This window comes from Hermetia illucens, chromosome 7 (genome assembly GCF_905115235.1).
Source record: "Hermetia illucens chromosome 7, iHerIll2.2.curated.20191125, whole genome shotgun sequence".
NCBI lineage: Eukaryota > Metazoa > Arthropoda > Insecta > Diptera > Stratiomyidae > Hermetia > Hermetia illucens.
Genome location: NC_051855.1, coordinates 8,533,819 through 8,546,666, shown reverse-complemented (window position 1 = coordinate 8,546,666; position 12,848 = coordinate 8,533,819). Strand labels below are relative to the sequence as shown.

At 48.9% G+C, this 12,848-nt stretch overlaps 1 protein-coding gene across 9 annotated transcripts in view; it reads left to right on the top strand.

Moving 5' to 3' along the window:
- The window catches only part of LOC119660711 (muscle calcium channel subunit alpha-1), a 458,885-nt gene that overhangs the window by 139,863 nt on the left and 306,174 nt on the right, over positions 1-12,848 (top strand). The gene's annotated exons all lie outside the window — the stretch shown is intronic.

Here is a 12,848-nt window from a genome sequence, read left to right as displayed (position 1 = left end):
CGTCTTCTGATTTGACTTTATACAACACAGACCTGACACCACCGTTAATAACATTTTTATAACAAGTTTCACCAATAATTTGGTTTGCTGCTGTGATCCGAATGCCATTTACTTCGTGTTTTGACCCCTCATTTTAACGTCACCAGGAATGTAATTTCCAATGTTGCGAAAGATGGCTTGGTGGTTGCTCAGACCCGCTGGACCATCCCTTTGAATAATGAGTTATTCCAGCTCAAGCTTCTACCTCGGAAGATGAATACTTTTCGGACATTCATCAATATATTGTCCACTCTTGCAAAGTTTTCAGATAGGGCTTGGTTAGATTTGACTCTTAAATTGTCTATACGAGCAAGTTCTGATCTACTTTGCTGTAGTCGAGATTGATTTGTGTCAGTTCAGCTAGCTCTAATATGCCGGACAGCTACCACGACCTACAACGTGTCGGCCACATATCCTTTCTTTTGAGTTTTTCAGATTTCTAGCACAATCCCTGATAAGGTTATTCTCTTCTTCGCGCTTACTATCCCTTTTCAACCCGCCTGGCTCTACATAGATCGTTTAGGCACTCTAATTCGATTATTATTTTCCGTTTTGTGGCTGTAGCTTCCTCTTCTAACACCTTTTCCACTTTGCTGCGAAAATTATTCACCGACTTGTTGCTGCTTCTCAATGGAAAGAATCTAAAACCGAAGGGGAGCCTCTAGTCGAACAGGCCTTTCCAACTCCATATCGATCGCGGATATCCTCATTTCGGATGTGATCAAAACATGTCACGCCAATATTCTGTCGCCGTTCGTCTCCATTATCGCAAGGCGCCATTTATTGTCTTTTATAGTCGGCCAACCCTCAAAACCATAGAAAATCTTAGATTTGAGGCGTTCGTTGATACGTCGATCACAAAGAACACCAGTTGTGTAACGCCACTCCATTCAGGTTGCGTTAAAGCGTGAAACAATTTCTTAACACAGTTCTCTATTGACTGATAGCATTGACCGGACATATTTAAGTCGCTCAGTTCTGGGCAGATCACTGCCTTTAATGGTGGCTGTTTCATGGGGCTTGGTCGTCAGAAATTCAATTCTATACAGTTTCAGTCTGAGACTATGTTGCATAAGGCAAACAAAGAGGAGGGATGAGAGGGCGGTGTCATGATGGACACCGTCAGAGACCCGAAACGAGTTTGATACACATGCCACACCTCAAACTTTACTTTTGCGATCATAGTAGAGCAATTTAACCGAGTGCACGAATTTCCCTGGAACTTGATGTTGTTGTAGAGCATACCAGGTGAAGGCGTGTGGCACACGGTCAAATGCTTCCACCAGATCCAGAAATGCAATATGAAGAGTTCGATGTTTCTGTTTCGGACGGTAATTTGAACATTCCGATGGACTACCTATCTTTTCTCCATATTGAAACTGTGGTACTTTCTTGTCAGTCAGACGTCTTTTTTTTTTTTTTTTTTTTTTTAATGGATGGAGGTGGAAATCTTAGAAAGACGCTGCTGCGCCAGGTTGCAGCAGTGTGTGGGATTTACACCCACTAAAACCACCCCCATTCTTCCGCCCCTCCCCGCGGGACCACCGTGAAGTATTACTTCGCGGGGGAGGCTCTGGTTCGCTATACCAGCTCGTCCATGTCACGCCTCCGTCGCGCCGCCTTCCGAGCTCGATCCAACTCCAGGAGTTTTGCCTGCACCACGGCTACTGCCTCATTTACCGCCATCCAGTTTTCCTCCGACTTCAACATCTCTTCCACCAGGTTGGAGGGCTCGATGTGCGCCCCTAAGATGCTGTTCAACCTCCTTTTCTGCTGTAGAAATCTGGGACAATGGAACATAACGTGCTCTGGGTCCTCGAGTGTAGCACCGCATTCAGGACAGTTGGGAGACTCGTCCAACTCGAAGCGATGCAAGTACTTCCTATAGCCACCGTGTCCCGTAAGGAACTGTGTCAGGTGGTAATTCAATTCTCCGTGCTTTCGGTTGACCCATTTCTCGATGCACGAGATCAATGTATGGGTCCACCTGCCCTTGTCGGAGTTATCCCATCGTTGTTGCCACTTGCCACACAACTCTCTCCTGATGGCTTTTCGGAAATCCGCATTCACCTCGGCTGGATTTGCCTTCCGTTTTTCGTAGAGCCAGTGTGCCTCGCTCGCTAGAAGATCTATAGGGATCATTCCTGCGATAACACACACTGCCTCCGTCGACGCCGTCCTAAATGCGCTGCACACCCTTAGCGCAATTGGCCGGTATGCCGAACATATCTTCCTCCGGTTGACCGCGTGGTTCAACGCTCCCGCCCAGACAGGGGCCGCGTATAGCAGGATCGACCTCACCACTCCCGCGATGAGTAGCCTGCGACTATACTTCGGCCCTCCCACGTTAGGCATCATCCTTGCAAGGGATGAGCTGGCATTTGCTGCCTTTTCTCGCGCATAATCCAAGTGTCCCTTGAAACTCAGCTTGGCATCGATCATCACCCCCAGGTATTTGACAACCGATTTTGAGACGACCTCACGATTACCAACCCGGATGGTAACCGTGTTGTTCTTCCTACGGTTGGTAATGAGGACCGCCTCCGTCTTTTCGTCCGCCAGGTCCAGCTTGGCCATTCGTAACCATGACTTGATGGTATGAATGGCTTCATTTGCATAAAGCTCCACGTCCTCGGGATGCTTTGCAATTGCAATTACCGCCAAGTCGTCCGCAAAACCAATCAACGTTGTCTCCTCCGGCACGCGAAGGCCAAGCACTCCGTCGTACATTATGTTCCACAGCAGCGGTCCCAATACAGAACCTTGAGGCACACCTGCTGTCACAATGTACTCCTTCGGCCCGTCGTCCGTCTCGTACCAGAGAAGTCTATCCGAAAAGTAACTCTCGATGAGCCGAGCCAAGTAGCTAGGAACACCCAGTTTGGCCAAAACGCCCTTAATCCAGCCCCAGTTGGCTGAGTTAAAAGCATTTTTGACGTCCAGCGTCACCAGAGCACAGCATTTGCCCATGGCCATAGCATTTCGAGCCAATTCCACGACCTTTGCTACTGCATCGACTGTAGAACGGGCTCGCCGAAACCCATATTGCCGCTCTGAAAGACCACCCGCAAGCTCGATGAACGGGAGCAGCCTGTTGTATATCACCCTCTCCAACATCTTCCCCATGGTGTCTAAGAGACAAATAGGGCGATATGAAGAGGGCACGCCGGGTGGTTTTCGAGGCTTCGGTAGCAAGACCAGTTTCTGCCTCTTCCACTGGGCGGGAAACACTCCTTCCGCCATGCACGATTCGAATGTGCTTGCGAACCACCTTGGTCTGGCCTTGACCGCCACCTTCAGAGCCCTGTTCGGAATTCCGTCCAATCCCGGAGCCTTGCTGTCCCCAATACGTCTGCAGATTTCCCAAAGTTCCTCTTCGGTAACATCAGGGATCGAGAAGACGTCCTGCTGAGCTGCCAGTTGGGGTTCTCTTTCGTCCTGCTCCTGCTGCGGGAAAAGAGTTGCAATTATTTGCAACAAGAGCCGTGGGCATGTCACCTGAGGTGATTTTCGCCCGCGGATCTTCTTCATTACAATTTGGTAGGCTGTACCCCACGGATTCGTATTAGCCTCCATGCAGAGCTTCTGGTAGCATTCCCGCTTGCTTCTCCGAATGGCCTTCTTAAGGTTGCTTCGCAGATCCCTGTATTCTTCCTCACGCTCCTGGTGCTCCGGCCTTCCTCTTGTCCTGTGGGAAAGTCTCCTCGCTCGGAGACAAGAGGATCTCAAGGCAGTGATCTCCGTGTTCCACCAGTAGTTTGGCCTCTTGCCGTGGTGCAAACGTCGTCGTGGCATCGTAGCGTCGCATGCTTCGGTTACACGCTGAGACAGCTGTGTGACCCTTTCCACCGCTGTTCCATCCGGATCATGGGCTCCCTCCAATGCGGCCAGGAATATCTCCTCGTCGAAAGCTCCGATAGACCAGCCAACCGCCTTAGCCTTTCCACCTCCAGAGCGTCGTTGACTGCTTCCCCGGTTCCCAATGTGGAGGAAGATGGCCTGGTGGTCACTGTGGGTGTAGTGCTCACTCACTTGCCAAGCCATCCCCCTCACCAGTGAAGTGCTAACAAATGTCAGGTCAGCGATCGAACCCGACCCTCTTCCTCGAAAGGTGGGCACGCATCCAACGTTGGCCAGCACGATGTCCAGCTCCGCAAATGACTCCAACAGAATTTGACCTCTGGTGTTCGTCGATCGGCTTCCCCAGTCCAGGGCCCACGCGTTGAAATCGCCCGCAATGATTTTAGGGCTGCGGTCTCTAGCATCCAACACCAGACTGTCTAACATCTCCTCATATTGTGCTAAGGTTGCACTAGGAGGAGCGTAGCAGCTGTAAATATGGACACCGTTGACCTTCGTCCTTATAAAACCGGCTGCCGGGGGGGCCATGACTTCCTGAATGGCCTGTCTTCCGCACGCCCAGATTGCGGCGTTGCCAGACGCATCCACCGCCCAAGTCGCACCGCCGTAGTTTCTGTATGGCTCGCAAATAACCGCGACATCGACATTCGACTCTCGAATGGTTTGCGAGAGCAGGTCCTGAGCTGCCTCACAGTGATTGAGATTGATTTGTATCAATCTCATTTTCCTGTGCGGTTCAGCTCCCTCCTATATACCGGACATCTGCTGCTTCCCGCAATATGCCGGCCGTCCACGCCCTCTTTCCCACTGCATAACATACACCGTGGATCTCCGGTGCAATCTTTGATGAGGTGGCCCTCTTCCCCACACTTCCTGCAACTCCTCGACCTATCATGCTGGCTAGTGCATGCCGCCGCAAAATGGCCGAAATCGAGGCATCTGAAGCATCTCTTTAGAGAGATTTGTTCCCTGAGCCTGCACACGACCCAACCTACTCTTACCTTACCCGCGGTAATCAACTTAATAGCTGATTCCGCCGGCAAACTAATAATAGCGGTCTGTGTGCCACCATATGCCTTCTTCATCCTTTTTATGGCACTCTGGTCTATATCGCCAAGGTTGAACTGCTGCTTTAGCGCAGCACAGATGTCCTCCCGTGAGGTGACTTCATCTAGGTCCTTGCACTCAACCACTATCTCCTGTTTCCGAGCTCTTACCTCAGCTTCCTCTCCAAGTACACTTTCCACCTTCCCGCGGAAGTTATCGGCCGACTTGTCGGCGGATTTACTTAACTCCAGCATCAGATCCCCTTTCTGTGTTCGCCTAATACGGCTCACATTATCCCCCAAATCCTTCAATTCCGGGTCTGACTTCACCTTTCGCAGGATGTCGGCATAGGACATATTTCCCTTCTTGGAAATAATTATTATTTCCGGGCGGAGCTTCTTTTTGTCCTTTTTCCTCTTGTTGCTCACCTTAGTCCATTGTTCGGGCCTCCGGGCGTTGGTTTCTTCCACTTTTGTAGGTGTTGTGGCTGCAATCGTGAGATTACCGACTTTCGCGGGTACTCTCGCCGACTCCGCCTTCTTTGGTGAAGAGGCTTTTTTCTTCTTCGGGGCTTGCTGTGGTCCAAGAGGCTCGCTGGTACCGTCTCTAGCCCGTTTTCCTGTCTTCCCGCCTGCTTTATCACGGGGAGGCGTCACCTGCGTTTCCCTTGTGACCTTGCCAACTGACGCTTGGGAATTCTTTTCTTCGAGTGCCCTGATATAAGACAATTTAATGCCTCTTATCAAGGCTCGAATATTTTGATGGATATTCCGCCTCTCCTTGATGAACTCACACAGTTCATTTATTCGTTCCCCAAGTGTAACGAACGCCATTCCGGTATGTTCTCGTTTGCTTTCGCGCCTTGCGCCACAAGGAATGATCTCGATTAAGGGACTATTCGTATTTCTTTCAGAGTCCCGCGACGAATCTCGACTACCAAAAGAACCATTGTTCTCGGTGGTGATCTCCCAAGCTTCGAACTCCTCCTAAAGGGAGCCGGTGTGGACCTAATTTCCAATCCACCATTATCTCTTGTAGCATTAGATGCCACAGTAGCCAAGTTTCCCACTACTGAGGCACTGCGGTCGTTGGATATCGACGGCCGGGAGCCCGCTTGCTCACTCCCAAAAACCGCCGGCACTGGGTTTCCGAAGCCCTGCACCGTAAAAAAACTACTTTTCTCCTCTTCCATATTTGGTTTAATTTCTGGGTGTCCTTCCCATAGCCAATTTTTATCCACGGGTGGGCGTTTACTTCCCACCTACCCGGCCTGCGCATAAGCATGCCCATACACGCACATCTCCGGATGCGTGCATATGCATGCCCATGACACATTCGCCGAGCATTCCCTTATCCGCACGAAGGGACGCGCCTGATGGGAGATTTGGCAACTCCGCACAGGCAGTCAGACGGTCTAACTTCCTCAATAACCCGATTGAAGAATTCACTGAGCTACAGTTTTGAGTCCCAGCTCTTCGCTTTCCAGAGCTCGATTGCGATGTCGTCAAGTCCTGTTGCTTTCATTCGTTTTATTGCTTATTCGACTTCAGTGACGCTGACTGGTGGAATGACTCCAAATGCCGGCAATGCTTGTGGAAATAGAGGATGAACAAATTCTTCAATTGAAATTTGCTCGAAATATTTTCGCCATCTATCCATCGCGGTTCGTCGGTCGATAAGCAAAGTACCGATCTCGTCATTGACACATCGGAAGTGTTCGATGTCCTGCGTGCGCTCTTGTCGTGTCTAGTTGATCGGGTGACTGCAATCGCTTTCTTTGCTTTTCCGTTGGCATTTGCCGTCGAGGAACTTGTGATAGAGGCTTTTTTTTTCACGAACCTTTATTTCAGCATCGTCATTCTAAAGCCAGTCTCGGTTGATGATCCGCTTACCTCGCTTGGTAACCCTAAGCCGACAGTGGTAAAATGTCGGCGTCTTATGAGAATATAGTCCATTGCGTTTTACTGTCTCCAATATAAAATGTAGTTAGATGAGACGATAGTTTGATGAGCCATGTATTTATGATTACAAGGTCATGGAAGCCCGCGAAATCGACTATACGTTCGCCAAGCCTTTTACCTACATATCCATCAAGGTCGGCCACAATGATGACGTAGTCATCAGCGGGAACGTTAAAGATTTATGCATCAAGGAGTTGCCAGAAGGCATCCTCCTCGGCATCAGGTCAACTTGGCTGTGGTGCGCATCACAGAAACCCTCTAAGATAGCAATACTAACACCGTATTAAGTATGTGCCAATATTCAGCGTGCAGACGCGTATTTCATTTGCTCCAACCAATTTACTTACGTCCTGACGGTGTCAATGCGCCAAGACCGGAGCCCGTTCTGTCGCGTCGACTGAGGTGAACGCCCTAGCATTTTTTCGAGACTTTTAACCCGATTATTTTGTTTTTAACGATATTGGATGCACCAAGAGAGATCAAGTAGGATAGTATAGGGAATAATTAACTACATTTTATTTATCTCTTTCCCTGATCTCTGCACTTTACTTTTGTTTTACTCAGGATAGTTCAATGTCTAAAGTTTTTATTTACATGGTTTTGAAGACGTCCCCCATTCTCCATACATTGCGTAAACCTATTTCTGGCGTTTGTCATGACTCTTGTCAGCCTAGCAGGTGCTATGTTGGCAATTTTTTCTTGGATGTTGGTCTTCAAATCTTGTAGAGTTCTTGGACGGTTCACATAAACACGGGATTTCAAAAAACCCCATAGAAAAAAATCACAAGGGGACAGACCGGGAGAGCGTGCCGGCCATTCCAAATCGCCTCTAATTGAGATAAGGCGCTCTGGAAAGTGTTCCCTCAAAACAGCCATCGATGCTCTTGAAGTGTGTGCTGTTGCACCGTCTTGTTGGAACCAAGTGTCCCCCAAATCCAAATTTTCTAGCCGTGGGAAAAAAAAATTCTGTAGCATGTTTACATACCGGTCCGAATTCACTGTCACTGTAACCTCATTTTCCTCAAAAAACCAGGGACCAATAATTCCAGCTGAGGAAATTGCACACCACACTGTGACTTTGGGTGAATGCAAAGGCTTTTGATGCAATTCTCGAGGGTTGGTGTCAGCCCAGTAGCGCATGTTTTGTTTGTTAATCTCCTTCTTTTAGGCACGCCTCGAAGGTGTTGGCGGAAAGGTCGGACCTAGTCTTCACTGCCAGTTTCAAAGCTCGGTTGGGGATGCCATCCAAACCTGGGGCCTTGTTGTCACCGAACCTACCACATATTTCCCGCAGCTCCTCCACAGTTACAGGCGGTATTATACCGTCATTTAGCTGGACAAAAATTTGCCTTCCCCTATTTTCGTGGTGAGGGAACAGAGTGGTAACAATTTGTTTCAGGAGGCGCGGACAGGTCACCTGGGGTGATTTCCGCAGCCTTTTCATCACCACTCTTTAAGCCTCGCCCCAAGGGTTTATTGTCGGCATGGTCACACAGCTGTTTGAAGCAGTTCTTTTAGCTCCTCCGAATGGCTTCCTTTAGGCGGCCACGCAATTGCTTGTGTGCCTCCTCTCGACCGTCGCCACCGGGTTTTCCCCTGAGCCTCTGGCAAAACCTCCTTGCCCGAAAACATGCGGCTCGCAAACTTGGGATTTCTTTGTTCCACCAGTAGTTGGGTTGCCTACTGGGGAGCAATCGCCTTCTGGGCATAGTAGCATCGCATGCTTCCGTCACCCATCGAGTGATCTGGGTGGCTTTCTCTCCAGCCGTACCATTCAGGGATATGTCGGATTTGAGCACCGCGGAAAACGTGTCCCCCTCGAAAGCTTTCACTGTCCAGCCAAGCATACCATTGAAATCGCCTCTTATTATGATCGGCCAACGTCCTCTTGCATCCAAGACAAGAGCAGCAAGCATCCGCTCATACTCCACGAGTATAGCGCTGCGTGGAGCATAGCAGCTTTAGATGTGGATGCCCTTCACCTTCGCTCTGATGAAGCCCTCCTCCGGTGCTCCATTATTTCCTGGAAGGCTTGTTCTCCACAAGTCTACAGCGCTGCTTGGCCCGTTTGGTCTTTGACCCAAACGCTACCACCGCGGTTTCGGTATGATTTGTATCAACCTCATCTAGGATGGTGGTTTGTGTTCCCCCATAGGCTTTCCTTAACTTTTTCACCACTGAGTCTTTTAGTCCGGCAAGATCGAACTGTTTCTCCAACGCTTCGCGAACCTCCTCCTTCGTCGTGATTTCATCTATATCTTTGCAGATTATAGTGATCTCCGGCTAGCTAGCTCTTATGTCGGCTTCCTGCCCTAAAGTCTTCCCGATTTGGCTTAAAAATTTGTCAGTGGTTACATCCTTGGATTTCTTAAGCTCCAACATAAGATCTCCCTTCTGGGACCGTCTAGTACGGCTGACGTTGTCTCTCAAATTGGTGAGTTCGGGGTCTGCCTTCACTTTCCTGAGAATGTCGGCGTATGACCCTTCGCCTCGTTTGGAAATGAAAATCATCTCCGGTCTTATCTTCCTCCGATAATTTCTTTTCCGCGGTTCTACCTTCCTCCAAGCTTCGGCATCCGCCTTTGAAGGTTCGATCCCTTTTCTCGAGGTAGCCAGTGCAGTATTTTCACTGGCAGCTTCAGACGTACTTTTCATGAACTCCGCTTTTTTGGGAGTTGAGTCCTTTTTTTCTTTTCGGGGTTTGCTGGCCTGTTGAGTCATTCAGCTTCTCGCGCAGCCTCTTCCCCGGTTTCTCCCCTTTTGTGTTTTGAACCGGCGTTACTTGAGTTGCCTGGTTCACTTTTCCAATCGGCGACTTCCCTACTCGTTCATCCTGGGCCTTGCCGTACGTCAAACGGATGCCTCTTATCATGGCCCTTATATTTTGGTGAATGTTCCTGCGCTCTTTTATAAACTCACACAGCTCCATGATATTTTTACCGAGGGCGGTAAAGGCAGCTTCAGACTGATCATTGCCCAAAACATCACTCGGGTGAATCGGCGTCAGTGATTCTCCCTCATCGAAGACTCCCGCTATGTACTTCCCGCTGGGGGTAGCGATCGTGGGGGCTTGTGCCCGTGTGGGAGGGAATCTGCGAAAAATCGAGCTCCTTCTGAACGATCCATCACCGGAGGCAGTTCAAGTTCCTCCCGTACGCTTGTAACACTAGATGCCACAGTAACCAAGGTTCCCACTACTGAGGCACTGCGGTCGTTGGATATCGACGGCCGGGAGCCCGCTTGCTTACTCCCAAACACCGCCGGTACTGGGTTTCCGAAGCCCTGCATCGTAACTTCATTCTTGTTCTGCTCCTCTGTATTTGGTTTTATTTCTGGGTATCCTTCCCATAGCCAATTTTTATCCACGGGTGGGCGTTTACTTCCCACCTACCCGGCCTGCGCATAAACATGCCCATACACGCACATCTCCGGATGCGTGCATGTGCATGGCCATGACACATTCACCGAGCATTCCCTTATCCGCACGAAGGGACGCGCCTGATTGGAGATACATATATATCTATCGCCTGTCGCCTATGCTAATGTCAAATTTTGTTCTTCTGGGATGAACTTAAGGGGCGTTTTCAGGGAAAATTCTAAAACATGGTAATATACTTTCATTAACTTTATTTGTGTAGATATCGGAATGGGATGTATTTTGAGGTAGGTAGATATAGATGCATCACTGTGATTTTTCCAGATTTTTCGGTTGTATAAGTTCTTAGAACGGGACCTGTTTCACATTTTCGGGCGGACATTTTGAGGGGAGAGGGGAGACTATGTTTCATTTAATATCGAAAATAAGATCAGTTTCGAAAAGTATTAATCAAGCCGTTTCACTTGATACCTGGCCATATCCTGTAAAACAAAAATTACACCACCTTTTCGCATGTATTATTATTATTCTGTTAAGGGAAAGTCGCACCGCGTCCTTGAAGAACTATTGTGCCCCTTTTACTGGTTATAGTGTATCCATTTATCATAGTATCTCAAGCAGACCTGTAACCGTTAGGAACTTTAGTATGTTCCCCACTTCCAGAAGTTTCAGCTTTGCATCTGGTATTAAGTGTTCTCCCAGATGTATCGGCCTACTTTGCACAAGTGCCGGACACTGTCCCAGGATGTGCATAGAGGTTTCGTCCTCCTCCTCACAGAACCTGCAGGCAGTGTCCGTAGATATCCCTAGCTTCCCTAGGTGATAGTTCAGCCGACAATGACCAGTGAGAATTCCCACTATGATTCGGAGGTTCTTTTTGGTGAGGTTTAAGCAGTCCTTTGTACGCATGGGTTCGTATCCCCCAATAAGCACCCTGGATTGCTCCATCCCTGGTAGGCCCGCCCAATATAGTTCCCTCAACCGTTTCTCTTCGTTTCTTAGATTCACAGCCATGAAACCGTTTCCGATTCCACAGAAGGGTTCTGGCCCGTGTAAAGACATTCCTGCTCCCTTCTTGGCTAGTTCATCCGCTGCCTCATTGCCTTCTAACCCAGCATGGCCTGGAACCCAATGTATCCAGACCTTGTTGGACGAGCCGAGTGTATTCAGTCTCTCAAGGCATTCCCATACCAGTTTAGAGTTCACCTGGTTCGATCTAAGTGCCTTGATCGCTGCTTGGCTATCGGTGAGAATAGCTATGTTCTGCCCCCTGTAGTTCCTTTGCAGATTAAATGAGGCACATTTATCTATGGCGTAAATTTCCGCCTGAAATATGCTAGTGTACCTGCCCATTGGCTCAAAGTACATTTTCCTTGGACCAATGACACCGGCACCCGCTCCCTCTGCTGTGAGGGATCCGTCAGTGTACCAAGTAAACAGTTGCTGGTTTAAGCCGTATGTCGCAGCCACGCTCTCCCAGTTTGCCTTGTTACTCCAACGTGTTTCAAACTTCTTATCGAAGTGAAATCTCGTTGTCATGTTATCCCTCGGTATCAGTAATTCGGGATACCTCACTCATATTCCCGGCCATCCTGAATATTGATCTCCTTGCCTGCATCTGTATGTGCAGATGGAGAGGGGTTAATCCCAGAAGGACCTCCAGGGATGCCTTTGGGCATGTCCTCATTGCCCCACTGATACACACGCAAGCCAGCCTTTGGGGCTTATGTAATTCCCTGGCTTGTGTGCTGAGTTGGGTTCTTTCTGCCCAGATTACCGCTCCATAGGCCTTACTATTGCGGTATATATCCAAAGTAGTATCTTCGGGCTGCAACCCCATTTTTTTCCTGCTATGGATCTGCAAGTCATCAGAGCCCTCGTGGCTTTTCGACAAGTGTTTCCGACATATGTCTTCCAGAGTAATTTTTGGTCTAGCGTGATTCCCAAATATTTGACCTCTGTTTCTCGTTTCACCTCGTTATCATGTAATGTTATGGCTTTCAGGTGATCCAGCTTACGCCTCCTAGTGAATGGTACTATGGTGGTTTTGGCTGGGTTGATCCGCAGTCCCACCTTCCTGCACCAGGCACTAGTAACCCTTAATCCAGTTTGGATTCTATCACATAGGGTATCTTCATATTTGCCCCTACAGATTAGAACAATGTCGTCCGCGTAGCCCTGGACTTGTATTCCAGTATTAGTTAACACGTCCAGGAGTTCATCCACTACCATACTCCACATCAGCGGCGATAGTACTCCACCCTGTGGACAGCCTTGAGTGGTATTCATGCCAATAGAATTTGTACCTGTTTGTACCTCTATTTGTCTGCTTTCTAGCATTTTGCCCATCCAGAGTGCCAGGGTGTTTTTCACTCCTTTGCGGCTTAGGGCATCCTGTGTCTCTGTGTGCGATGTGTTGTCGAATACTCCTTCGATATCCAAAAACGCGTACAGTTCAACTTCTTTTGTTTCCATGGCATCCCGTAGTACCTCTGTCAGCTGATACAGAGCAGTTTCAGTTGACCGTCCTGCCCGGTAAGCGAGTTGACAGTGATGTAGGGGAT